Consider the following 26416-nt stretch of genomic DNA (forward strand, 5'->3'; position numbering starts at 1 on the left):
ACAGCCATGCGGATAAGATGCCTGTCATCTCGACTGTTAGTGATACGAGACCGTTGGGATCCAACACGGCTTTCCATATTATCCTCCTGAACCATAGATTCCATATTCTGCTAACAGTCATTGGATCTCGACCAATGCGAGCACCAATGTCGCGATAAGATAAACCGCAATCGCGATAGGCTACAATCCGACCTTTATCAAAGTCGAAAACGTGATGGTACGCATTTCTCCTCCTTACACGAGGCATCGCAACAACGTTTCACCAGGCAACGCCGGTCGACTGCTGTTTGTGAATGAGAAATCGGTTGGAAACTTTCCTCTTGTCAGCACGTTGTAGGTGTCACCATCGGCACCAACCTTGTGTGAATGCTCTGAAAAGCTAATCATTTGCATATCACAGCATCTTCTTCCTGTCGGTTAAATTTCACGTCTGTAGCACGTCATCTTCGTGGCGTAGCATTTTTAATTGCCAGTAGTGTATTGATGCACCACTAACCTTCTGATTATCAACTTACTGCTTCCTTCATTGGGTCAAAGAGATGGAAGTCGGAATTGCTTTTGTTAGGCAGCAAGGAACCCAGCGGGCACACACCTTTGAGCATACCAGTAGATAGACGAGTGTGTCGGCACTACCAACAGAGTCGTCCAGTTGAGCAGTGAGCTGTTTGATTGTGTGATTACGTAGGCTTTCCCGGCGTAATAAGTCTTGAAAGTCTCTTCGGGTTTGCTGCCGGATCCTAAAATCAACTTGACTCCATATTTCGGCCATCCAACTGGTCGCCATGTTCAGGAAAATGCTGCTTCTGCTGATGAGTCCCTTTGAGAACTGACGCCAGGCTGCAAATCGACGTCCTATACAGGGCACGGTTCAGTACACAGCGTATGCTCCGCCCATCACGGATGCTGCCCTCCAAGACAGGGAGGTGGCGCCGCCCTTAGTGGAACACTGCTGGCAACAATATATCGCACTCAGGGCCGCACCGAAGAACGTTCAATTTTGATGCGAGACAATACAGGATTTCACGTCTTGCTAAGAGGAAACCCATTGTCTCTGTTTATTAAATTATCCGTCAATTTCAATCGCCTCTTTATAGACACTGTTCCAAAAACCGGGAATGTTGGCAACTACTACAGTTTCATCAAATTTCATACGGTGTCCCTCATATAAGCAGTGTTCTGCTACTGCCGATTTTTCCGGCTGTTGTAGCCTCGTATGACGGAGATGTTCCACACACCTGTCATGCACTGTGCGAATCGAACGGCCAACGTAAGATTTCCCACACTGACACGGAATTTTGTATACATTGGGTTTCCGAAGTCCCAAACCATCTTTCACAGAGCCGAGTAGTGCCCTTATTTTAGAAGGTGGACGGAACACACACTTAATGTTAAAATTCCTTAAAATTCGTCCAATCTTAAACGATATGCCTCCAGCATAAGGAAGAAAGGCCACCGATCTATGCTCCGCTTCATCCACCTCCGGAGATGGTCCAAACTCCATAGCCCGACGAATCTGCTTCTCGGAGTATCCATTTTCCTTAAAAACAGCCATCAAATTCGCAAGTTCTTGAGTTAATCTAACCGCGTCGGAAATGGCATATGCTCTCCATACCTAAGTCCTAAGGACGCCACTACGTTGGTGTGGTGGATGACAACTCTTAGGATGCAGATACCAATCTGTGTGCGTCGGCTTTCGGTGAACACTGTGTCCCAAAGTACCATCTGGTTTTTGATAAACCATAACGTCTAAAAATCGTAGCATCCCATCATTTTCAACTATTTTATTTAGTGATCAGCGAACAGCCTTCCGATATTATCCATTGGATTATATACACTATGTGATCAAAAGTATCCGGACACTTATTAATGTATATTACTACGGGATACGTCCACCCTTTGTCTTTATGACGACGTGAACTGTGCTGCACTTTCAGTCGGGGATCCAAAGGACTGTGGACGAATGACAGTCTACTCTTCCTCAAAAGTCGAAAACAGAGCAATTTCGACAAAGATGATGCTTTATAACAGCGTGCACTGCCACGCTGATACAAACAATTATCGTCTCCGAACTGTTCGTTTCCACTGTGCGCAGTATACGAAGCTGTAAAATCTGTTCATATCCTTCCGCATTTAGTGATTTTTAAACGCAATAAGGAAACCACACTCTAAACATGAAAAGCACTGCTACATCGTAACACCGCCTCCTCTGCTCGTCGCTGTTGACACTAAACAAGATATCAGGTAACGTTCTACAGGCATTCTCTTAACCCAAACCCTTCTATCGGATTGTCACAGGATATACCGTCATTCATCATTCCAAGTCACTCGTTTCCTGTCGCCCACTGTCCAGTGGCGTCGCTGTTTACACTGCCTCCAAGTATCGCTTAGCACTGACTATCGAGGTGTGTGGCTTACGAGGAGCTGCTCGAATAATGTACCCCACTATTTTTAACTCTCTACGCAGTCATTGTTCTACGTGGACTGCTGGTAGCACTCGGGAACTCACTAGTCATTCCTCCCGCTGATTTAATGTGGTTTTGTACAGCCACTTTCCACAATACTGGACGGTCCGTGTCCGTCCGTACATGAGGTTTGTACGGCTGGTCCCGACGGATGTTCGAGTCCTCCCTCGGGCATGGATGTGTATGTTTGTCCTTAGGATAATTTAGGTTAAGTATTGTGTAAGCATAGGGACTGATGACCTTAGCAGTTCAGGCCCATAAGATTTCACACACATTTGAACATTTTTGGAACACGAGGTTTGCCTGTTCTTGCCTTAGCTGTGGTTGTTCCATCGAATTTATACTTCATAATAATATCGCCATCAGTCGACCTGGGCTCCATTTCAAGTCACAGAGAGCTGACGAAGACTCTCGACAAAGTTTTGTTGGCGCAGTGAAAATCGAAGAGATGACATTAGATCGTTAGGAAGAAGATTCCACAGTAGGAGCTTGTTAACTTTACAGCGAAATGCTCACATCAAATAATACATTTTGGGGCCTACTAGTGGAATAGCAGTTGCATCCCTATCGTAAATAACTTGTGCAAACAATGAGATCAAATGAGTCTGCATCCTGAATTTAGTTCAATCAGTGGGTTATCCAGCGACGAACTGCAGTGCTGAACGTGCTGCAGTTTTCACTGTTCGTGGGTGAGGGCTCTTTCAGTCGGCTGGCCGCTATGGATGAGCGGTTCTGGGCGCTGCAGTCCGGCACCACGCGGCTGCTACGGTCGCAGGTTCGAATCCTGCCTCGGGCATGGATGTGTGTGATGTCCTTAGGTTAGTTAGGTTTAAGTAGTTCTAAGTCTAGGGGACTTATGACCTCAGATGTTAAGTCCCATAGTGCTTACAGCCATTTGAACCATATTTTAGTCGCCAAAGTGTTTTTTATTGCTAAAATAGTGTAGACAGGTTCATATTATATGATATGATCGTTTCAGATCGCCAAGAACGATCCTCTACCAACATGTGGCTGGAACTGGGCAAGACGAACTGACAGGGCCTCATTTGTTGCCATCTCGTTTGAATGGTGCTAGTTACACGGCGTGCCATTTTCTGACGCCTTGTAGTGATCACCAGCTGGAATTTATTTCGCCTTTAATCTGACAACGACAGTATACCAAAAAATGTTAGGCAAAAAATTTGCTGACGTTCCTGCTGTAATGAGACCTTTTATATTTTTGTGGAGGTAACGATACGATCGTTTCATGATTTTTACGCTCTCCTCCGTCTCTTTTCATATTATGCCAGTCTTTACATCTCTACATACGACCGTCGATCAGTGTCAAAGCTCTCGAAAATCTCTCTGAAACTGTCTAGTTTTCTCCACGCTTTGCAACGTGTACTCCCTAGAGCTCAGTTTCTTTCGACACATTATTTTCTTCTGATACCGTTTCATGTATCCTTTATATATACACTTTATCTATAGAAAGTGACTCAAACAGCAGTCTTGCTATCCTGATACAGATCTTCGTGTGTTCTGAAAATTGCTTTAAGGGATTTCCATGATTGTCCCTTTCAACTAGAACTTGACCAATCATCGCTGAATATCTAAGCTAGTCTTTCTACTACATCTACATCTACATGGTTACTCTGCAATTCACATTTAAGTGCTTGGCAGAGGGTTCATCGAACCACAGTCATACTATCTCTCTACCATTCCACTCCCGAACAGCGCGCGGGAGAAACGAACACCTAAACCTTTCTGTTCGAGCTCTGATTTCTCTTATTTTATTTTGATGATCATTCCTACCTATGTAGGTTGGGCTCAACAAAATATTTTCGCATTCGGAAGAGAAAGTTGGTGACTGAAATTTCGTAAATAGATTTCGCCGCGACGAAAAACGTCTTTGCTTTAATGAGTTCCATCCCAACTCGTGTATCATATCTACCACACTCTCTCCCCTATTACATGATAATACAAAACGAGCTGCCCTTTCTATGTCCTCCGTCAATCCCACCTGGTAAGGATCCCACACCGCGCAGCAATATTCTAACAGAGGACGAACGAGTGTAGTGTAAGCTGTGTCTTTAGTGGACTTGTTGCATCTTCTAAGTGTCCTGTCAATGAAACGCAACCTTTGGCTCTCCTTCCCCACAATATTATCTATGTGGTCTTTCCAACTGAAGTTGTTCGTAATTTTAACACCCAGGTACTTAGTTGAATTGACAGCCTTGAGAATTGTACTATTTATCGAGTAATCGAATTCCAACGGATTTCTTTTGGAACTCATGTGGATCACCTCACACTTTTCGTTATTTAGCGTCAACTGCCACCTGCCACACCATATAGCAATCTTTTCTAAATCGCTTTGCAACTGATACTGGTCTTCGGATGACCTTACTAGACGGTAAATTACAGCATCGTCTGCGAACAACCTAAGAGAACTGCTCAGATTGTCACCCAGGTCATTTATATAGATCAGGAACAGTAGAGGTCCCAGGACGCTTCCCTGGGGTACACCTGATATCACTTCAATTTTACTCGTTCCTAATGACATCATAATGAAAAGGTCTAAAACTGACATGCTATTTAACCCACGCATGAGCTAGCGAAAGCTACAGAATACCAGGTGTAACAGTTGTATGACAATTTATACACGTCTTGTAGTTCAAATATTATAAAATTTCGTTAGGAATGATAACACATGCGTAAAAATGAGTACAGGACATGGTTCAAATGGCTCTGAGCACTATGGGACTCAACTGCTGAGGTCATTAGTCCCCTAGAACTTAGAACTAGTTAAACCTAACTAACCTAAGGACATCACAAACATCCATACCCGAGGCAGGATTCGAACCTGCGACCGTAGCGGTCTTGCGGTTCCAGGCTGCAGCGCCTTTAACCGCACGGCCACTTCGGCCGGCGTACAGGACATGCCTGTGCCATTCATTTGATAATTTAATGAAAAGAAGGTAAACAAAAGGGAGCAACAGCAAGTATTAGGTTGGTGCGTAAGTTCGTAGCGTTTTTGTTTTGCATGTTCATTTCCGGAGATAGTGGAGATAGCGAGTGGAGCTATGGACGCTAGGAAATGGAGTGCCAAATGGAGAAATCTGAAAATATCCGAGATATTCTTCTGTTTGAGTTCAATAGAGGGATGGCAGCAGCGGAGGCAACCAGAAACATTTACGCTGTTGGGAAAAGCACGGCAAAAAAATAGTTTTATCTTTTTAACGAGGATTCTTTTGACATTAGTGACTCTCCACGTTCAGAAAGACCTTCAGCGTCTGATGAAGATCGTTTAAAGGTATTAATCCACAATTATCTACGCCATTGTACTCGAGAACTGGGAATGACGATGAACTGTGATCCTTCGACGCTCGTGCGACATTTGCATGCAATGGGGAAGGGTCAAAAATCGATGCTCAAGCCAAAATCATAAAAATCGGCGGGTGACCGTAAGTGCAGCTCTGCTTGTTGGTATCAGCTGGCTCGTGAACAACGCGACCATTCCCATCTTGTATCGTTATTGGTTATGGGAAATGGTGTCTTTATGCTAACATAAGGAAAGTAAAGGGATGCTTGGGCCCAAACAAAGTAGCAACTCCCCCTACAAAGACCTGTGCACATCTACAAAAGATACTGTTATGTCTGTGGTGGAATAGCGACGGTGTGGTGTACTACGAATTGCTTCCCCGAGGTGTAACCATCACTGATGACATTTATTGTCAACAACTGAGACGTCTTGCAGACCCAGTCCAAGAACAACTGCCAGGAAGACTGCATGAAGTGTTGTTACTCTACGATAACGCCCGACCGCCTTTTTCTAGGCTGACAAAAAATCACTAAACCCGGAGTTGCGTTCGGAAGTCATTCCGTACCCGCCTTATTCACCTGATCTTGCGTCCTCAGATTTGCACCTTTTCCACTCTGTGTCGAACAACTTTCAAGGAACTTCCTTGCCAGATAAAATGTGCCCCGAACATGGCTCGACGAGTTCTTCGCCTCGAAACCACATGCTTTCTACACTCATGGAATCGAAACGTTGCCCCAGCGAAGGCAGACTGTCGTAAACGGCGAAGGAGAATACATTGTTGATGACTAAGTCTCTGTTATGTGTAACTGTTGTGTATATTAAACTTGTGGAACAACGCTACGAACTTAAGCACCGACTCAATGTTTAATGTCAGAAGTTTGTGACTTGTTAAAAACCTATCGACAAGCATATGATTAAGTTTTGAAAGCTTCATAGTTCAGCTGGTCGAAATGGTGAAAGAACTGAAGAAATAATTTACACAGCGTCTTCACAGTCACACCATCATTTTGAGAGTTTATGTATACTAGGACAGTGGTGAAGCACAAAAAAGTTTTGTTACAATATCCACAGATGATACATTTTAAAATTTTAATTTCCAAAGTTCATCAGTCGTAGAGAAGACCTGTTAGTATAACTGAACGCGCAGCGCGCTGGCTAACAAGACACGGAGCGGCTCCAGACCTTGAATCCACGATCTTTTGTCTAGTAAATCGGTCTACCCTAGAGTGGTTTTTACAGTTTCCTCCATGTCCTTTTAGGAAAATGTCACACTGCCACACCGTTAACAAAAACTGCCAAATCGTGAAATAGCTGACCCAAATACAGACGAATCCCGTGACCACGGAACAATTGTCAGCAAGACGAGAATTCATTAGTTGCAGAGAGCTATAATCAGTAGCTGCACGCCAAGGGATGATAACACGAAAGTGTTAACATGGTAAGAAACGCTCAGAAAATGAATATGTTTCTTACACAAGTTTAATACGATTTTATAATAATAATAATCGTTATTATTATTATTATTATTATTATTCACGGTTGGGGCCTACTGGACCACACGATGTAGAATAAGGGACGTTTTTAGCGCTTTGTTTTAGTTTTCCTTTGTATCCATGTATTACTTTTATTCTCTTGGAATTGACTCTTTTCCACTCGTAAGAGCACGTTGTTCCGCTTTCTTGGGTCTTTCTGGCAGACTTTTCAATTTCTTTATTTAATCTTTGTCTGTACGTCCCTTCTCCAGTATAATTTGTACCTTAAATTTTCCTAATTACTATTCAGTATCTCTTTCGGATTTCATCAGTATCCCTTTTTCCGTTCATTTTCTCTTTTGGATTTCTTCAATGTCCTTTCTGTTGAAAATGAGTGTTTCAACGCCATAACGACACTTTGGTTTTATGGTTCAAATGGCTCTAAGCACTATGGGACTTAACATCTGAGGTCATCACTCCCCCTAGACGTATAACTACTTAAACCTAACTAACCTAACGACATCACACACATCCATGCCCGAGGCAGGATGCGAAACTTCGACTGTAGCAGCAGCGCGGTATCGGACTGAAGCCTAGAACCACTCGGCCACAGCAGCCGGCTTGGTTTTATGACTGTGCTGTAGTGTTACCACCTGATGTATTTTGAGATACATCTTTCGTTGTTAAAGATATCTCTTGCAAACCTTGTGGCAGTGAGTATTGTAACCAGTCTTTTTCAAGACAGTTTCAGGAATGGTTTCGCCTAAATTTTTGGACTGGGAAACTCTCTTGTTTTCTTATTTTATTTGGTTTTTAGAATATTGTGCGCCAGGCCCTTGTTGCACTTGTATTTTTTTTTTCAAACGGTATTTGGAGCCGTGCTCTTTCCTCCTTTTCTTTAAGAATTTCTGTTCACTTTTATGGTGTCTGAGATTCCGGGTATACAATCATCGGGCCACCTGTAAGAGCTAAGCTGCCTATCTGGACATTGGTTCTCCTTAATTTGATAGGCTCATCAATTATTAGCTCTGATTTTGTTGTCCGCTACGCTTGGATCACTTCTTACAAGACCACAGTTATAAAGCAATGGTGAGAATCCATCATTTTGTCTCACTTCTGTTTTAATTTCAAAATGTTCCGAAATTTCTTCACTGAATTTTACCTTACATTTTTCACCATTTAATTTTTCACTAATAATTGCAATGGTTTTGGAGTCCAGACCTTGTTCATTCAAAATTTGGGAGAGGGACTTACGATCAGTTGAGTCTCTAACATTTTTAAAATCTGTGAAAGTACAAGCTACCTTATAATTGTAAATTTTTTAATGCAGAGTATTAAAGTCAGATCTAAAAACTGTTCTGAGCAAAATCTATTGGTTTGAAATCTGCTTGATACTCGCCACTTTTGCATTTAAATTGTTGTCGACCATGGTCCGCGGTGCACTGAGATAAGAGTTTTGTATGGTCTGGAAGAAGATAAATCCCTCTATAATTATTAACATCCGTTCTGTGTCACTTTTTACGCCGTTGATGCATCAATGCAGTTTTCCAGTCATCCGCAATTTGTTCAGTTTGTCAAATGTTTCGAAATTTCTTTCAGTTTTTTTGAGCCACCTGATTTCAGGAGTTCTGCAACAATTCCGTCTTCATTAAATGCTTAGTTATGGATAACATTATATAATTTTTTTGTAACTGTAGAACTATTAACAAATAAGGATGTGACATCTAACGATACATATTTTACTATTTTGAGTACAGTTTTCCACCTTAAAGGAGAAAAGCCATCGGCTTCAGCGAAATTGAAAAATGCAATCCCAGACGTAGACAGTTATGAACAGAATCGCAAACACTACCATAAAGGCGATAGAGAAATTTAAGCGAAAATAAAGGAATTGAAGTATGACTCATGTATCCAATTGTCACGTTCTCGAAAGTGCGACTTATCGTTGCAAATAGAAAGAAATATGAATAGCAAATATCGATATTTCACTTGACTCAATACGTCTTAATTCTGTTTTGAAAGTTTCTCATTTTTGTCACACACCAAGACAATACAAAATCGGCTGCTTATCCGGATTCAAAGCGTCTACAAACGAAAATGGGTCGTCTAGATTTTACTCTAATTACATCGCGATTGCGTATCAGCTAAGAATAAGATTCTCCAGGTATCTCTTTTGTTGACGGATGCCCGATTATCAGATTTATTTTTATTGTTATATTTTTTTGTTCTTTGTTACGTCATGTCTGAAAGCGTCTGCACTGCGGTAATCACATGTGCGAAAATATAAAATTGGACGTAACTGTGACTGTGCAGAAATCATAAAGCTAAATAAGCTTAGAGCGCGTTTCCACGAACACAGTAGCTTATGTCATGAATTATTTGACATATTGATTCGGAGGTTCACTATGAAGCATTATCGGGCCTCTATGTTCGTTGTCTAATTAAGTTTGATCACACGTATGAAAGCCGCCAAAGAATGGTGCGGAAGGAAAAAAATGTGAAGCGGTCACATGTGACAAGAACAGGAGAGTTGCAGTCAAATGCGGATCATTTCATGAGCTATCAAACGTAAGAAGAAAGCATCGGACATAATGAGCAGGTGAAGTTCCTTTTGTTTAATCGCTAGGAAAATGCTAGATATTGAAAGTCTCCATGTAGAATCTTATCGACGGTAATTTTTTATAGTGGTTCATTAGATGATCAATTTGCCACAAAGAAGCACGTTAAAAGACTACATCTGTGGCACGCTGCATCTTGTACAACTACAGTAGCGGCGTGTGAGCGGCGCGTTGCCGATTAAATCGGCTGTTAAGCTCTTCACTTAGACCACGGAAACGTAGGAGCAGCTTCACTACCGTAAGAACCCTGTATCCCTTTCTGTCACGTTGATCTGCCCTTTCATTTAGGTTCCATACATCTGCGAAGAATGCAATGAATTATTTTTATTTCTGCAACATTGAGCTTTACGCGAGATGAATACAAATCTGCTCCATACATTCAATGCAATGACTTGTGTTGGTACCGCATCCAGATAATTAATTTAATTATGCTGTTACGCCTTCTCTTTCTTCACTAATATCTTTGCTAGCATTGTTGGTTGTGGAAATATCCTGGCAGTGTTGTTACCCAGCAACGGCGTTCGAAATCGTTGTGGTGTCCGTTTCCGATGTAAATGTTTCTCTAACCGTGTAATGCGTGATCTTCACTGTCATTGTACCTACGAATGCATACCAGCTCAGGGCGTTTAGCATGTTTGCGATCATGTAAGTAGTTCCTGCGATTTTAGTATGTTACAGCTGTGCCAACCACGTTTACCATAAATCTACCAGACCAGCTCAGTAGCAATTGTTGGACATGATGTAACTGTGGATCAGTTTATTAAAGTGAGTGAGCTCTTTTATCTACCTGCTCGATGTAACAGGTCAGTAGGTTGTACCTAATAGCATTGTGAAGTATTAACGCTTTTATCTGCCTGATATTGTTATTTAGTTGTGCTCTTTTGGCGTAAGTGGTATAATTTATTAATTAACTTGTTATGTCATGATTTAAATGTCGCTAATTATAATCAGATAAAACGTAATCATTGCTACAAATTTCATTAATTACATTCGGAGGAAACATTCCGTTTTCGCGACTAGCAAATCTGAATGTTAACTGCATCAAATCGCCAGTATCCAGTTCATATTGAAGTCCTTACTGACAGAAATATGCTTATGTCGTTTCAGAATACGTGGAACAGAAGCATGTTTATCGTTTTGTTGTTTACAAGGAATGAAAATGCTACATAACGATCATATAGGGCAGGGGGGTGGGGGATCAGCAGTATTTTGCATTCTATGTCTTTCAGGTATTTTTTTGATCAAATATATAAAAAACTAACCATTATCAGATAAAATAGTATTCGAATTGTGGTAACTTAACATTCTACAACAATTCTGCCACAGAATTAAATGAGGACCAATGGGACTTTCATCATAGTAATTTCTCAGTTTAAGTACAAATATCGAGCGCACACAACTTTTTATCGCGTAATATACAGGTGTTGTTTGATTTAATTGGTAGAGCACTTGAACTATTGCAAGCACTTTTTCGAGATCCTGCTAGTGAACGAACACCATTTGAACAGCTTTATGAAACGGCCGCAGAACCAAGAAAATTATTTTCATTTATAGAGTGAGACAGTAATCTCGCTCGGGCTCTGCATTTCCAGGCTCTTGCTGATGGTGATTTTCTCAGTAACACTGAACTACCAAAGTTAACAACAATGTTTTACTCTCACCTATGCCAGCACAAGCGGGAAGTGGATCTTTCGCCACGTGCTGGCGAAATGCCGGAAAATCAACAATCATTACCAAAAAACTCGACAATAACAGAATACACATAGTTTAGCGGCCATATATGCTTTGTCTCTATTACCAATCTGCACAGTTCGCTGGGAAATATGTGTATTTCGTTAACAGATTGTCCCAGTTTCGGCACCCTACCAGTAACTGTAGTTAGGACAGTTCATTTGCAACGTACATCAGATTATAAATGGAGAGTAGTAGCTGTAACATGTTTGACGTAGACGGATGATCAACAACATTACGAGCAACCTTATAAACTTATTCTCAGCAAACACCGTCATATAACTTTGTGAACGCTGTAAAATAGAATATAATCCTCTTAAAATTTAGAATTCCGAAGTCCGTTACATCCTTAGGAACTTATGAAGATTTTGCGAAAGACGCAGTGTGCCCGCCTATGAGCAGTGTTACGTGGATACAGAGTGCATTAGATGTACGAAACTATAAAATACAAGCACTTCTTAATTTCTTCCTCTTGGTAGTTATCTTCCTCTGGTAATTATGTTCATTTGAAGAATCTGTCTAGCCATTACCACCACCATGAAGCCAAAATACTCCTCGTAAATTCATTTTACTACTTCATTTTCGTATACCTTGCTATCACATACTTTCCCTCACTAAAGAGTTTCTATTTTTCACTTGAAGAGCTGCATTTCCGGCTTTATGCTCTCAATTCTGCACATTTCTATAGGAACAACAGGAGTTTAAGTGACACAAAAGTAAATAAAGGCACTCTTTGATTCGGAAGCAAAAATACGTACCTACTGCACTGCCATATTCTCAGGAATCATAGAAAGCCACGACTACGGATAATTTTTATAGATCTTAGACGAAATTGCATCACAAAATTATCGAAAGCGAACAAAATCGGTTAATGGACGGAACAAATTATAGACCCAAAAGGATAAAGAGAAACATGAACATAAAACTATAAATGACAGTTTTATTTTCTTCTGCTCCGTAATGCAGAAATATGGAAATATTTACACCACTTAATAGAGTCACTGCTGATAATAAATGACCTGTATAACTATCATAAATTACAGCAAGAAATCCCGTACTCAAAGAAAGTGTAAACCAAACCCGAGAAGAGCCGGCCGCGGTGGCCGTGTGATTCTAGGCGCATCAGTCCGGAACCGCGCGACTGCTACGGTCGCAGGCTCGAATCCTGCCTCGGGCATGGATGCGTGTGATGTCCTTAGGTTAGTCAGGTTTAAGTAGTTCTAAGTTCTAGGAGACTGATGACCTCAGATGTTAAGTCCCATAATGTTCAGAGCCCGAGCCAAACCCGAGAAGAATTGTAACGGAACAAATAGTAGTGTCGGTACTGATCTATTTCTGAGAAACGTAATTATTACTTCGTATGTCGTACTTTTATTGTGTAAAGAGGGTACCCGTGGTCTAGGGGTAGCGTCTTTGATTCAGAATCAAAAAACATCTTCGGTCCCGGGTTCGATCCCCGCCACTGCCTAAAATTTGAGAAATAATCAGCATTGGCGGCCGAAGACTTCCGGCATAAGAAGTCAGCCTCATTCTGCCAACGGCCTTGTCAAAGAGGGCGTAGGAGCGGATAGAGGTTCAGGGCACTCTCTTGTCCTAGGGGTGGGAAATTGCCCCTAAAGGCGGAAGAATCAGCAATGATCAACGACATGAGGATGCAGAAGGCAATGGAAACCACTGCATTAAAGACACGTAACGTGTATCCACAGGGCATGTGGCCTGTAATTGAAGAAGTGTCATGATGATCTCTCCATTGGCAAAAGATTCCGGAATAGTCTCCCATTCGGATCTCCGGGAGGGGACTGCCAAGGGGGAGGTTACCATGAGAAAAAGATTGAATAATCAATGAAAGGATAACGTTCTACGAGTCGGGACGTGGAATGTCAGAAGCTTGAACGTGGTAGGGAAACTAGAGAATCTGAAAAGGGAAATGCAAAGGCTCAATCTAGATATAGTAGTGTCCGCAGCTCGTGGTCGTGCGGTAGCGTTCTCGCTTCCCACGCCCGGGTTCCCGGGTTCGATTCACGGCGGGGTCAGGGATTTTCTCTGCCTCGTGATGACTGGGTGTTGTGTGATGTCCTTCGTTAGTTAGGTTTAAGTAGTTCTAAGTTCTAGGGGACTGATGACCATAGCTGTTAAGTCCCATAGTGCTCAGAGCCATTTGAACCATTTTTGAAGATATAGTAGGGGTCAGTGAAGTGAAGTGGAAGGAAGACAAAGATTTCTGGTCAGATGAGTATCGGGTAATATCAACAGCAGCAGAAAATGGTATAACAGGTGTAGGATTCGTTATGAATAGGAAGGTAGGGCAGAGGGTGTGTTACTGTGAACAGTTCAGTGACCGGGTTGTTCTAATCAGAATCGACAGCAGACCAATACCGACAACGATAGTTCAGGTATACTCGCCGACGTCGCAAGCTGAAGATGAACAGATAGAGAAAGTGTATGAGGATACTGAGTGGGTAATGCAGTATGCAAAGGGGGACGAAAATCTAATAGTCATGGGCGACTGGAATGCAGTTGTAGGGGAAGGAGTAGAAGAAAAGGTTACAGGAGAATATGGGCTTGGGACAAGGAATGAAAGAGGAGAAAGACTAATTGAGTTCTGTAACAAGTTTCAGCTAGTAATAGCGAATACCCTGTTCAAGAATCACAAGAGGAGGGGTTATACTTGGAAAAGGCCGGGAGATACGGGAAGATTTCAATTAGATTACATCATGGTCAGACAGAGATTCCGAAATCAGATACTGGATTGTAAGGCGTACCCAGGAGCAGATATAGACTCAGATCACAATATAGTAGTGATGAAGAGTAGGCTGAAGTTCAAGACATTAGTCAGGAAGAATCAATACGCAAAGAAGTGGGATACGGAAGTACTAAGGAATGACGAGATACGTTTGAAGTTCTCTAACGCTATAGATACAGCAATAAGGAATATCGCAGTAGGCAGTACAGTTGAAGAGGAATGGACATCTCTAAAAAGGGCCATCACAGAAGTTGGGAAGGAAAACATAGGCACAAACAAGGTTGCTGCGAAGAAACCATGGGTAACAGAAGAAATACTTCAGTTGATTGATGAAAGGAGGAAGTACAAACATGTTCCGGGAAAATCAGGAATACAGAAATACAAGTCGCTGAGGAATGAAATAAATAGGAAGTGCAGCGAAACTAAGGCGAAATGGCTGCAGGAAAAATGTGAAGACATCGAAAAAGATATGATTGTCGGAAGGACAGACCCAGCATACAGGAAAGTCAAAATAACCTTTGGTGACATTAAAAGCAACGGTGGTAACATTAAGAGTGGAACGGGAATTCCACTGTTAAATGCAGAGGAGAGAGCAGATAGGTGGAAAGAATACATTGAAAACCTCTATGAGGATGAAGATTTGTCTGATGTGATAGAAGAAGAAACAGGAGTCGATTTAGATAGGGGATCCAGTATTAGAATCGGAATTTAAAAGAGCTTTGGAGGACTTACGGTCAAATAAGGCAGAAGGGATAGATAACATTCCATCAGAATTTCTAAAATCATTGGGAGAAGTGGCAACAAAACGACTATTCACGTTGGTGTGTAGAATATATGAGTCTGGCGATATACCATCTGACTTTCGGAAAAGCATCATCCACACAATTCCGAAGACGGCAAGAGCTGACAAGTGCGAGAATTATCGCACAATCAGCTTAACAACTGATGCATCGAAGCTGCTTACAAGAATAATATACAGAAGAATGGAAAAGAAAATTGAGAATGCGCTAGGTGACGATCAGTTTGGCTTTAGGAAAAGTAAAGGGACGAGAGAAGCAATTCTGACGTTACGGCTAATATTGGAAGCAAGGCTAAAGAAAAATCAAGACACTTTCATAGGATTTGTCGACTTGGAAAAAGCGTTCTACAATATAAAATGGTGCAAGCTGTTCGAGATTCTGAAAAAAGTAGGGGTAAGCTGTAGGGAGAGACGGGTCATACACAATATGTACAACAACCAAGAGGGAATAATAAGAGTGGACGATCAGGAACGAAGTGCTCGTATTAAGAATGGTGTAAGACAAGGCTGTAGCCTTTCGCCCCTACTCTTCAATCCGTACATCGAGGAAGCAATGATGGAAATAAAAGAAAGGTTCAGGAGTGGAATTAAAATACAAGGTGAAAGGATATCAATGATACGATTCGCTGATGACATTGCTATCCTGAGTGAAAATGAAGAAGAATTAAATGATCTGCTGAACGGAATGAACAGTCTAATGAGTACACAGTATGGTTTGAGAGTAAATCGGAAAAAGACGAAGGTAATGAGAAGTAGTAGAAATGAGAACAGCGAGAAACTTAACATCAGGATTGATGGTCACGAAGTCAATGAAGTTAAGGAATTCTGCTACCTAGGCAGTAAAATAACCAATGACGGACGGAGCAAGGAGGACATCAAAAGCAGACTCGCTATGGCAAAAAAGGCATTTCTGGCCAAGAGAAGTCTACTAATATCAAATATCGGCCTTAATTTGAAGAAGAAATTTCTGAGGATGTACGTCTGGAGGACAGCATTGTATGGTAGCGAAACATGGACTGTGGGAAAACCGGAACAGAAGAGAATCGAAGCATCTGAGATGTGGTGCTATAGACGAATGTTGAAAATTAGGTGGACTGATAAGGTAAGGAATGAGGAGGTTCTACGCAGAATCGGAGAGGAAAGGAACATGTGGAAAACACTGATAAGGAGAAGGGACAGGATGATAGGACATCTGGTAAGACATGAGGGAATGACTTCCGTGGTACTAGAGGGAGCTGTAGAGGGCAAAAACTGTAGAGGAAGACAGAGATTGGAAGACGTCAAGCAAATAATTGAGGACGTAGGTTGCAAGTGCTACTCTGAGATGAAGAGGTTAGCACAGGAAAGGAATTCGTGGCGGGCCGCATCAAACCAGTCAGTAGACTGATGACCAAAAAAAAAATTGTGTAAAGTGTACAGATGTCATATAACTACAAACAGAATGGAAAATTTGGCCCGAGGTACTCAGGCTTATTACTCTTATTGTCTGTCTTTGACTAGAATAGATTTAAACAAATTATTTTTTATAGCTCTAGTACATATTCCAAAGCCTTGGTCACGCGAAGTATGAGTGTAAGTCGCTCTCTTCCTGAGAGTTTAGAAGCGTATGAATGAACACGTATACATAATCCTACGCATATCGCCGTTTGATGTGTCAGCACAACGCCACCCGATAAAATCCGATTAGGAAATGACGTTGTTAGAAGAGGCTTCAGCATTAACACCCATGTGGGACTTTCAAGTTAATGGTTTACATTTGAGCAGATCCTGTTGTAAACCCGTTCACAAATATAGCATCTACGTGGACAACTGGAACCGTTAAATCCAGGGGAGTTAACTAAATGTTGACAACGCTAGAACCGGAGCACACTAGAGAGGGAAATGTGCTGATTGTTTGTAGTTGATATAAATGATAGCTGCCCAAGAAAGTTATTTTACAGGCTTTATTTGATAAACAACTGTAAAATCTCAGACCGTTAAAGCAAAGAGTCATAAGCAAAACCGACGAAGTGGGTTAACAGTGTATCGACGGAGAATTGAGAATTAATAGATGTTAATGGCATTAAAAAAATTAAATATAACCACATGCGTAGTATAAGAGTCAAATACTGTATAGCGCGGAGAAAAAACAAACGAAAAATATTGAAATAGGGAGAAGCTGTCAGTGATCCGGATAATTACAGATTCCTCTATAATCGGATATTTTAGATTCTACTGATCTGACTCACTGCTTGTATTGGAAGTTAAGAAGAACATTTCAGAGCAGTACAGAATTATATGTTCGGTAAAGTGAAGTAGTGAGGCATAGCGACCGAAATTATAACAGACTGAAACGACAGAGAAGTTAGCAAAGAACGTCTCGTGAATAATTAATGGGTCAAGTAATGCAATATGGTGAGAGTTTTTGCACAATCACAACCTGATTTCAGTATACATTATTAAACGAGCACCGAAAATATCAGCAAGTTATATCAGACAATCCATAAATGAGGCACTGTTGGCCGCAAAGCACCTGTTTTTTTTTTTAAGGACGTAACACATTTTGATTTTTTTAGGTAGACGCCAGCAATTTATTTAAAAACACAAGCAGAATGTTAGGTTCGTGTAGTGAAAAACAGAGTAATGTTAGCGAAGGTCAGCAATTTCGTAAGGTGTCTTCGACAAGTGATCTACGTCTCCCAGTTCGGCAGCAAGAATCGTTCGGTGTTCGGAATTTGTACTGATATATATCCATTAAAGGCAACGACAGCAAGGTCCTGATTAATCGTATGTAATAACATTTGCTGACATACTTTTTATAACGATATGAAAATCATTACACCTGCAGCTGTCTCTTTTGCATTTAATTTATTTACGTAACCAATTTTGGTGTTCGTTCTGCCATCATCAGGTCCCTTGACCAACTTAAATAGGGAGGAAACCAATGTCGTGTGCAGTCATAACAGGACACGATATTAAATAACCACTGTTCGTAGATTTCCGTTCTACACGAAACTACCCCATCATTCATCAACGGTTGATGAACTGAGGGATAGTGTCGTGTAAACCAGAGAAGTACGGACACCTGTTATTTAATATTGGCTCCTATTACGACTTCAAACGAGATTGGATTTCTCCCAATTTTTGTCGGCCAAGATGCCTGAAGAACACCGAAACGGGCTGCGTAAATAAATCCAGTGCAAAAGAGACGGCTGCATGCGTTTTAATTTTCATTTCATACTGATCAGCTGAAGTCCCTGTAACCATAAGCTACAAGGAGGGGCATACAAAGATACTTTTTCTGATGCCCATTACGCAAATGAAATATTTGTAACTTTCGGAATCATCTAGTTGTGTAATATAACTACAAGGTCCGATGTTAATGCAATGGTAACCAGTTCGGTTTCATTTCAGTTCTGATATTGCCATATAGCATAATCGTCTGTAAGAAGTATACCACGATAGTTATATACAGCGTACCAAGTAAACGTTTTCTTTGCATGTTGCACAATTTTGGAACGTTTACAGTGGTCTCCCGGCTCGGTCGAATGCAAAATTAAACAATACTTTTTGAAAAAAATAAACTGCACACGTTTGAGCCCTTAAAGAATCCTTCTTGTAACTGTATGATGAAATTCTGGAGCAGGTCCGTTTGTTTATGTATGTATCAGACCTACTCGTTTTGATCCCAACATGTAGTCAGCATGTTATCAGGTAGTACTAACGGCACTGAATCCACCCTGCACGAAAATAGTAAGAAAAACGTCATAAACAATTTCAAAAATTTCATCCGGGTGTGCGACCGTCCCATGGTGGAAAATATTTCAATGTTTCGGCTCGCTGGCCATTATCAAGATGACGAGTTCGATTACTGCAACCGATTATGGCTGCGGGAGCACCAGAAAGTAGTTCATTTTATACATCATTCCGCGACCAGAGTCAGTTAACGTAAAAACTTTCTGGGTGTAGAGTGGCTCTTCACCAAAGAAACTTTTATGTTATTTAGTACAGCGTGTATGAAACATATATGAATATGTGACGGAGATCACGACATAATACAAGTAGTTACAGACTAGTACCGTTGCCACCTCGAGCCGCACGGAGGGCTTACATTTCTTGCTTTTAACCGAGCCAGTACAGCATTTCATAATCATGAGAATCTAAATTAATAACTTACTGAATCTGCATTCTCATTTTACTGACATAATTCATGTGGACACGAATGTGTCAATGTAACGACATAGTAGCGCAACTTGAGCATTATTATCTAGCTGTTATCATAGGTAATTATCTAGATCTGAACCTGCGTACACTCTACCGTGTAGCATAAGTCTCTTCGCACCGTTGTCTCTCCTTTCCCTGTTTAATTCGATGAAAGATGTATGTCTCACCCCGTATTTTATTCCCTTTTATTTTGTTTTTATCCTAAATATTCCACTGTAGCGATTGGTTGATTTACGGTCTATATCGATATCAAGTCTTGAAATTAACCATATGATTCTCATTTAAAATTCAGTAAGCATCGTTACAGAGGCCTCTGGAATAAACTCAATGCCCCCCTCCCCCCCTCCGCAGCACTATATCTGCAAATATTTATCTTTACGAACTCGAAGATATTCGAAAAAAACAGATTTGATTATCGAAAACATCACAATTTCCTTTGCAGATATTGTCCAACTGATTTAGTGTGTGCATTCCACATCGATTCACTATGTGATCTTAGTAAGTGCGATTAAATCAGCAGCTCGTCACTCGGATGTGTTTTATTTCAGTCCAACAAAAACCATGTTGCTCTGTCGATTACTTTCCAATTAACAGGGGTTAATGCGAGCCTACATCCAATATATGGGCTCTATAACTGCTTTTTAACTCGAGAATAATAACCGCAAAGCCTGTAGCAACCGCGTCTCTTAATCTTTGGATAACATCGTCTTACCCACAGCACTGTACCTGTGTCAACGGTAATAAATACGTTTCCAGCGATTGTCGAGCAACAAAACCCAACGTAAGCTCTTCATATGTGTTTCGCTAAAAGCCATTTAGCAAGGAACCGGATAGTTTTATTTACTTTCAGAGAGTATTTGATTCAGCTCTGTCACGCCACGTACCACACTGAAACACGCTGTATGAAAAATCAAGGCACGTAGGCTTCAGAGAGAATTATGTGAGGGGCAGAACTTTACTTGCTTTCCAAGATGGAAATTCTGTTACATAAAGCTACAAAATTGTGGTATGATAACTACCATCAGCATTTCATATCAACGAATTTCTTGCAGCCAGACACTTTTTGCATATTACACAGATAACTACGATGAAGTACGAAAAAGATCATATGGACATATAGTCTGCTTTTTTAATAACATTTCAACCTGGACGAATGACTGAAGTCTAGCTCTGAAAGCAGAGAATTACCAAACCGTCATCTGCATAGAGCGCAATGTAATAATCCTTGACTGCAGAATTAAGTCAAAAGTCCTCAATGTTTCGAGTTGTTTGATACCGCGCTCCGTCTTTTCCATCTTATGACAGACGCATCGGCGCACGTCTACTGCAACCAACATCCTCGGTAGACAGTTTAGCATATTCTGAGTCTAAATAAACGAAAGGAGTACCAGATACACAAAATTCAGTTGAATCACGTCAATGAACATCGTTACCATTTTCCGAATCTTATCTGTCGCTTTGGTTTATCCAACTTTATAAATACCAGGACGACGAATAACAGTTAAAATTGATCAAATGAGGGTTTTGTATGCGACCTCCACCATGCATGGATTTCATTCCCATAGCATGCTTCCGACATATCTCAGTTTTTCATTTCACTTCATCAAACTAGATTTATATTGTCTTTACACTTTAAATCGCTCGGAAATATACGCCTGTATTCTTGACGGTTATTGACTGACCCTGGTGACTAGCTCCCAATTTGCATTTTAAAATACTGTTTAGATACGAGCATCGCAATACCTTTCCTGCTTTACTGCTGTTCTGAATCAGCTTACGGCAGATGAGTCCAGCTTTGAACATCCGCGAGTGTTTTACTTCTCATCTAAATCGACAGAGAGTACTTCGCATCGTACCATTTATCAGGGCTTCCTGCTGTTCCACTCACGTATGGAGCTCGTGGGGACTGAAAGCTTGTACACCTCTGTTGTGGTCTGATCTCGTCTTTGCTGTTCCTACGGGACCGATACGTAGGGCTCTGTAGAATATTCCTCGTTTCCTCACTTAATGCTAAATTGTTTAAACTTTCTTAGTCGGCCATCGCGTGATAACTGACTTCTATCTCCGAGCGACTGCCACGTCAGGTTCTGCATCTCGGTGACGCTCTGCCGTCGGTCAGACAAACCTTTATTCATTGGTGCTGCCCTTCTTTGTACACATTCAGTATCCCGCGTTATTCCCATTTGGCATGAGTACCACACAAATATTCTCGGATAAGTTGCATATTCCCAGGATCCTACCACTGAACCGAAGTCTGCCACCTACTTCGCCTCACTCCATTTCATATCCCCACAAATTGTTGTATCCAGACATTTTATGAGTTGACTGATTCTAATTGTGAGTTGCTGATATTTGCTGCGTTTTTTCAGGCGCACAGTTCTACAATTCTGAATATTTAAAGCAAGTTGCCGATCTTTGCCTCACTTTGTAATCTTGTCAAATCTGACTGAATATACGTGCAGCCTTTTTTTTTCTTAGATAGTATTTTCGTTATAGATAACAGCACCACCTGCAAAGGTCTGAGATTGCTGTTAATATATATACAACATGAACAACATGTGTCCCAACATACTTCCCTGGGTCGCGTCTAATGTTACTTCAACATCTGTTAATGAATCTACGTCCAATGTAACATAATGCGTCATCCCTATCAAAAGTTTCCCAATTCAGTCATAAATTTCGTTTAACTGGCCATATGATCATACTTTTGCTAATATACGTTGCGTGGTATCGAATGAAATAATTTCCGAAAGGACGTATGTTGCCACCTGAAAACATAACCTACCATGTTTCCTCTGCAGTCCACCAATAGTATTGTGAACACCTCGTAAATCGCGAAACTGTGTTTCGGAATTCTCACGTCTCGTAGAGGGAGGGGACGTTTGTTACTGCCCCCCCTCCCCTTCGTCCCAAGTATAACTTGTCACCTTCATTTTTAACATGCCGCAGATACCTATGTTTTTAATAACAATGACATTAAAATGTATTAAATGTTTAATATAATAATAATGATATGCTTATTACATCCCTTTAACATAACTTCTAATAAATTACAATTCAAAGAATACAGAGCATTCGTCCGAAAAATTGAAATTTATATGTGTCATTAAACTGATGTAATATCTACAATAACAGCAAAAAATCACAACTTTGACAATGTCGTAATTTACACGATACAAGTTTGCCATGAGCACTGGTAAATTCCAGTATTTCACTTAGCACTATCAATGTGAACAGAGGCCTGCAGTTTACGGCAGTACACGTGTGTAAATTGTGGAGATGCTGTTTCTTGCAGCCGCTTTCGCATAAATTCGGGAAAGTCGTTTTTTTCCCCCTTATAGGAGACTCTTACTCTTTGTGTTACGCCTTCTTGAATTACTTGTAGGTTCCCAGTTTGCCCGTTGGCTCATGAACCTTGTTCGATTTGTTGTTGACAATAGGTTCTGTCAGCACGTGGTTCGGTGTCTTTTTCCTAGATGCAGGCGGTCAAGCTGCAAGTCGATGCACATGAACAAATCCTCATGCAAGCTACTGAAAAAAATCCTACATCTACATCTATACTCCGCAAACCTTCTTACAGCGTCTGGTGGAGCGCACTTCTGCACCCGCTGTCTGTCCTCTCCCTCCCTCCTCCCCACCGTCCCTCCTCCTTGCATTCGCGAATGGCGCGTCGGAAGAATGATTGTCGGTTAGCCTCTGTATTGACTCTAATTCCTCGGATTTTCTATTTGTGGTCAGTTCGCGAGAACGTATATGAGAGGAAGTAATATGTTGTCCGACTCTTACCGTAGGCTCCCGGTATTCCAATAGTAAAACCTCGCCGTTATGCACAACTCCTCTCTTGTAGTGTATGCCATTGGAGCTCGTTGTTTATCTCCGTAATGCTTTCGCGCCGACTAAAAAATCTTGCTGCGAAACGCGTCGTTCTTCGTCGGATCTTGCCTGCCTCTGTTATTAATTCGACTCTTTAATGGGCCCATGCTGATGAACAGTATCCAAGAAATGGTTGAAAAGGTGATTTGTAAGCAAATGCTTTCACAGATGACTTTTTTCTTTTTTCTTCCTGTGAATCTGAATCTGACAGATCGCTTCCTGTGGTTACTCCTAGGAATTTTACGGCAAAATTACTGTACTGGTTTCTTCGCCTATTTATGCATGATACGTCACATTTATTTATATGCAGGGTCAACTGCCAGTCCCCGCACCAATCATCTACCTCCTACAGGTGTTTCTGCAATTCGCTACAGCCTTCTGTCATAGATGTCGTCCTATAGACAACTTATTCATCTGCAAATGGCTTGTAATTTCTACAATTCCTTACCATTTTCGAGAGTCTTAGTTTTCTTGCTACCTTATTCTCTGAAAGTTGTCTGAGAAATTTGGAAATTGACATACGTAAAAATGTAATCGCCTTTAGCTAAATGTTCTTGGGGGACGAGTCATGTCCTCCACAAAATCCCCTCCCTTGGGTTCGCCTCAGGCCAGAGACCCAGTTTGCAGTCAGAAATGTTCTTAAGGCAACAAAGAATGTCAGTTTAAAACTTAGACGCCTATCAACTTGCACAGAGTTGTACTCCCCTCTCTAAAATCCGTGAACGGTATGGGAAGAAACCTAAGTATGTCACAAAAAGGACCCTCTTGGACAGGGGTTTGACAGCTGGAAGTGGGGTTGTGTTAGATAAGCAGGATGACTGGAGGAATGGTGCAGACGATCCCCCGCCAGCCGCCTGACTCGCAAGGTGTTGCCCCGTGCGGTTGCCGCGGCAGACAGGCGGCGTGGATATAGGGTTGCCGGCGCACAGATTAGCGGGCTCAGGTTTCCCGTCCCGCCCCACAGCACGCAGCGGGTTGCCATCTGCGGCCGCGCACAGCGCCTGCCGTCTCAACTGCACGGCGCGCTTACGTATGTTACCGGCCCACGCTCGGATCCCGAGCCGGAGCGACACGGTCGGTCAGACTCTCCTCAACAGCGATTCTCTCACGGACGTAGAACCCTAATTGTTGCTTATTATCTACAGCTACATACGTACTCAGCAAGCCACCAAACGCTTCTTGTCGGAAGGTACCTTGTATCACTGCTAGTAATTCCCTTTCGAGTTCCGCTCGTAAATGGAGCGAAACAAAAACGACGTCTACATACTTCCTTACAAGCTCTAATTTCTTTTGTTTCCGCCATCCTTCCCGATATACCGGGTGATCAAAAAGTCAGTATAAATTTGAAAACTTAATAAACCACAGTATAATGTAGATAGAGAGGTAAAAATTGACACACATGCTTGGAATGACATGGGGTTCCATTAGAATAATAATAAAAAAAAACCTTGCTAGACGCGTGAAAGACCACTTGCGTGCGTCGTTTGGTGATGATCGTGTGCTCAGCCGCCTCTTTCGTCATGCTTGGCCTCCCAGGTCCCCAAATCTCAGTCCGAGCGATTATTGGCTTTGGAGTTACCTGAAGTCGCAAGTGTATCGAGATCGACCGACATCTCTAGGGATGCTGAAAGACAACATCCGACGCCAATGCCTCACCATAACTCCGGACATGCTTTACAGTGCTGTTCACAACATAATTCCTCGACTACAGCTATTGTTGAGGAATGATGGTGGACATATTGAGCATTTCCAGTAAAGAACATCATCTTTGCTTTGTCTTACTTTGTTATGCTAATTATTGCTATTCTGAAACTTTCTGGCAGATTAAAACTGTGTGCCCGACCGAGACTCGAACTCGGGACCTTTGCCTTTCGCGGGCAAGTGCTCTACCAACTGAGCTACCGAAGCACGACTCACGCCCGGTACTCACAGCTTTACTTCTGCCAGTACCTCGTCTCCTACCTTCCAAACTTTACAGAAGCTCTCCTGCGAACCTTGCAGAACTAGCACTCCTGAAAGAAAGGATATTGCGGAGACATGGCTTAGCCACAGCCTGGGGGATGTTTCCAGAGTGAGATTTTCACTCTGCAGCGGAGTGTGCGCTGATATGAAACTTCCTGGCAGATTAAAACTGTGTGCTCGACCGAGACTCGAACTCGGGACCTTTGCCTTTCGCGGGCAAGCGCTCTACCAACTGAGCTACCGAAGCACGACTCACGCCCGGTACTCACAGCTTTACTTCTGCCAGTATTGCTATTCTGATCAGATGAAGCGCCATCTGTCGGAAATTCTTTGAACTTTTGTATTTTTTGGTTCTAATAAAACCCCATGTCATTCCAAGCATGTGTGTCAATTTCTACCTCTCTATCTACATTATTCCGTGATTTACTCAGTTTTCAAATTTATACTCACTTTTTGATCACCCGGTATGTGTCGGTGGCAGTAGGATCATTTTGCTGACTGCCACAAATGCCAGTTCTCTAAACTTTCTTAATGGTGTTTCGCCGAAAGAACGTCTTCTTCCTTCCAGGGATTCCTATTTAAGTTAACGTAGCATTTCCGTAATACTCGATCCTACCAGTAACAAACCGACTCTCACGACTCTAAACTGCTCTGTTATCTTCCTTTCGTCCTACCAAGTACGGATCCCAAACATCGGAGCAGTAATCGAAAATGGTTCGCAGAGTATTCTGTACATGGTCTCTTCCACAGATGAACTACGCCTTCCTACAATTCTCCCAGAAGCCTATCAATCACCTTCCCTACAACCGACCATAGGTGCTCGCTACATTTCACCTCGCTTTGCAACGTCACGACTGGATATATGAGGTGTGATAAAAAAATACTGTGAACGATTTTGTTTAGCAGTAACTGCTTAAGTTACAACCATTTGATCTAATCCGTGCGGTACCTGATCCACTGAGACAAGCAGTGTGAAGCTGGAACACGTTCTGACTTGTCAGTCAGCTGCCAGAGACGCTAGAGTGGGGCTGTGTTTTCTGTGTCTGTCGTGCATAATGGATTTCGAACAACGCGTGAACATTATGTTATGCTTCAAGTTTCAAGAAGGCGCTAAAGAAACTCGTGAAACGTTGAAATTGGTGTATGGCAGTAATGCTGAAGCACTGAAAACTGTTTATAAGTGGTATGCGGGACTGAAAATCGGAAACGAGTCTGTAGGAAAAGAGCAAAGTTCTGCACATCCATTAACCTCAAA

The 26416-nt window shown here is 41.8% G+C and overlaps 1 protein-coding gene and 1 non-coding gene across 2 annotated transcripts in view; both read right to left on the reverse strand.

The window, feature by feature from the left end:
* The window catches only part of LOC124795952 (homeobox protein OTX2-B-like), a 332264-nt gene that overhangs the window by 299984 nt on the left and 5864 nt on the right, over positions 1 to 26416 (reverse strand). The gene's annotated exons all lie outside the window — the stretch shown is intronic.
* Trnas-cga lies at positions 25335 to 25409 on the reverse strand. The gene has a single exon. It is a non-coding gene; the product is annotated as a tRNA-Ser (tRNA).

The sequence above is a fragment of the Schistocerca piceifrons genome, chromosome 4, assembly GCF_021461385.2.
Source record: "Schistocerca piceifrons isolate TAMUIC-IGC-003096 chromosome 4, iqSchPice1.1, whole genome shotgun sequence".
Taxonomy (NCBI): domain Eukaryota; kingdom Metazoa; phylum Arthropoda; class Insecta; order Orthoptera; family Acrididae; genus Schistocerca; species Schistocerca piceifrons.